This window comes from Lytechinus pictus, chromosome 6, assembly GCF_037042905.1.
Source record: "Lytechinus pictus isolate F3 Inbred chromosome 6, Lp3.0, whole genome shotgun sequence".
NCBI classification, from domain to species: Eukaryota; Metazoa; Echinodermata; class Echinoidea; order Temnopleuroida; family Toxopneustidae; genus Lytechinus; species Lytechinus pictus.
Genome location: NC_087250.1, coordinates 14,532,576 through 14,536,351, shown reverse-complemented (window position 1 = coordinate 14,536,351; position 3,776 = coordinate 14,532,576).

Genomic DNA, 3,776 nt, shown 5'->3' with positions numbered 1-3,776 from the left:
TACACATGTAAAATAAACTGTATTAAACTACATTGACTTTGTACAGGACCCACATGTTAACAGAGTGCTAAATGGACTTGTAAAAAGAAAGAAAAATGTATAGATCTGTTTAATGAAGATACATATGTAATGAAAAAGAAATATGGATTTATGAACTTGCGTATAAAAAGAGTGGAATATATTTCTTCTTTTTTTCTGACTTCGGAGCAATGGTATACATGTATATTGGTAATATACAGGTCATTTCCAAAGCAGTATCGACTGTATTTGCTAAAGAGCAGGTCGATTGAGAATCCACTTTTGTAATATTTTCTTAACGATCAACATTTGTGACTTAAAAAATTTGTATATCGTATCGTAAGCAGATGGTTTCATGATATGGCCCAATTCTTATCTGGACTTCAAAAATGTGTAGGAAGCCTTTTTTTGCAAGCAAGAATGGTGTAGATATACTTAAGTATTGCTCAGAAAATTTTGCGATCATTTTAGAATTTTGAATTCCTCAATATGAGATGTTGTTTTTACTGTAAGATGATGACATGAAATACAATTATGGTCCCATATGGTTTCATAATGGGTTCCACATATGATTTCATAATAGTGCCTACATAGGCTTTCATAATGGGTCCCATGTGGGTTTCATAATAGGGTCCCACATATGGTTGCATAATAAGACTATGTAGCTGCATATATAGCTCCATTATTGGCCTCATATACGGTCTATTGATTGGCCCCACATATGATTTTATATAAGGGCTCACATTGGGTTTTATAATAGGGCCCACAGATGAGTTCATAATAGGGCCCACAAATCCACATAGGGTTTCATATAAGGTCACACACATGGTTTCATACTGAGTCCCACACATGATTTATTAATTGGCCCCCACATATTATAATTCCATCATACATGTAGGTCCCAAGTATGGTCTCATATGAGGTCCTGCATGTGGTCTTATAATGGGTCCCCACTCACACATTGGTTTCACCTGGTTTTATCAAAATAGGTCTCTATTTATACCCACTAAATTGTTTTGTCTGCTATCCCATTGACTTTCTACAAAAAAAAAATGCTGAGCTTTAATTAAGAGCTGTGAAGGACATTGCCTAACCAGCCCAGCATTTCCCACTGCACTAAGAAATTTAAAGTTTAATAAAAAAAAAAGATAATGAAATTGTGCTAATTAATGCTCAAAGCTGCCTTTTTCACATATAGAAATGCCTTCAACACTTAACTCATCAGCACTGGGGGCCTGTTGCAGAAAGAGTTGCAATCACTCGCAACTCTTAAAATCACACGCAACTTGATTTTCAACCAATCAACAGGGGGCATTTGGGACTCTTTCTGCAACGGACCCCTGAACACATAAGGAACTTGCTCTCCCTACTCTGGTTTAATTAGTAATTGTAGGTTATTGCAAGTTTAGGAATGATTAGTATGCACAAAATTACTGTAGTTGAAATAAAAATAATGAGGTACATTGATTTGAAAAAAAAGGATAATATTGATATGTATTCAGTGACTTTTGACACAAGGAAAGCCAATTAATTGTATATGAGATTAAGATGTATTATATCTTTTATCATGTTTTTTGCAGATATATATAAGCATAGTATACAAATCTTTTACTTTTAATGCATGCTCTTTTTTTATCTCTTGTCATTGTATTAGAAGTAAAACAATATTGCTATGGTGATAACCATATTTATATTTGCGAAACCTTTGGTTTTACAATAAATTTACTTTTGTATTGTAAAATTTCTGACATGGACCCTTTCATTACAAATGTGATATTTTTTTGTCCTATATCAGCTATATTTAGATTAAAAAAAAATTATTTTTACTAATTATTTACTTATTTGTGTTCTGGGTTTGATTGGAAGCTACACTTATTTATTTAACTTTCATCTTTTGCTACTTTTCACTTTGAATTTGAGTAGTGCTGTTCGTACACTGTTTAATTCATAAAACAAAAGGGATAAAAACTTGTATTAATTCTAAATTCAAGAAATACAAATTGTAGTACATGCGATTTCTAGACATTTCTTACTGTTTCTCCTGATATAAACTAATGCATGGAAAATAAGCCTGAAAATGTTTCTTTGCTGCATATGTAGATATTTAGCTCAACTTAAAAAACATACAGTAAAAGTATACCCTACAAAACTGCCAACATTTCATTTCTGCGCACAGATTTTTTAATCATTTCTCTTATTTACATGTTTACTGATATTTCATGGTGACCTTCAATATCTCCGTCTAATATGGCAAGAAAGAAAATCACAACGATGTTGACCATAATTGGGGGGGGGGGGGGTCTAACCATGTTTGCTTGTTAGATTTCCTCTGGCACGGTGTATGGAAAATCTCACTTAATTTATGTTTCTTTTTTATATTATTAATGACGTCTATTACGTCTCGCCTTTTTATATATTTATTGATGTCCATTATGTCTACAAATTCAGATATTGAATAGCAAGGTTAGTAGTATCTTGTTCTGTCAAAATATTTTTGTTCTACATTCAACAATGTTGATTTATCCCTTTAACCCATGAAGGTATAAACAGCTTTCATAAGCTCAAAATAAATCTTATTTTTATCCTTAAATCAGCAACAATTATTAATTTTTTATTCATATTCATATGTTCATGTAAATAGAACCCGTGAGGTACAAAGATTTTCATAAGTAAACAAAACAAATCTTGTTATACTCCTTAAATTGGCAACCATTATTGATTTTCTATTCATATCCATATGATTATATGAATAGATCCCATAAGGTAAGCAGCTTTCATAAGCTCAAAATCAATCTTGTTCTGATCCATAAATCAGCAACAATAATTAATTTTCTATTCATATGTTCATATGAATAGAACCCATGAGGTACACAGCTGTCATATGCTAAAAATTAATCTTGCTTTGCTCACCAAATCAGCAACAATCATTAATTTTCTATTTTCCACATTTTCCCAAAATTTTAAAATGGATATAGCGCAGCGATGAGTCAAATTTAATGATAAAAGAACGATTCTTCTGAAAAGTTGCCTTATTGGATTTTGAAATGGTGATTTTTTTTGTTTTATTCACATTGCCAATTAAGAGTGTGTTATGATTCTTAGCCCAAGTTAAACACCTATTATTCAGGCGCCACAAACTGCAAGCGGTGTCAAGTGTTTCAGTACACTTTTCATCTTCCATGTGAGACTGCTAGTATTAAGGATAATAAAAACAGCAAACTTTTCTCTTAAAAGTTTTTCTTTAATGGGAAATCAAGTTCATTCTCAAAACAAGGCTTTAAGCAACAACTTACATGTAGGTTGTGGCCTCATGTACATGATTCATATGGACCAAATGCAAGAAAGATTTGACTTTCTTAATTCATTTTATGAATATGAAGCCAACATTGTATTTCAGGTGGGTTTTTCACAAAGATTTAAGTGTGACTTAGACGGCACAGAAGGCAGATCACTGCATTGGTCAAATCCTCTAACAGGATATTGCAAGAAACTTGTGATCAATTGCAAGTCTATTTTGGTTCCCTAAATCAATCGTATCTCTTGCAATTAATTATACATTTCTGGTTGATTGCCAATCTGCTCCTTGAAACAAGGAGTGTAATCTGATTTGCTACAGTTAAACTTGGTTTACCACTTGTAGAGTTGCAACAGAATATTTACAATTGATTGCAAATATTTTCTTGCAACATGCCATTAGTCACATTTAGTTGTTTGTGAAACACCCCTGGAATCTTATCTGAACAGAGCATTCATTTTGC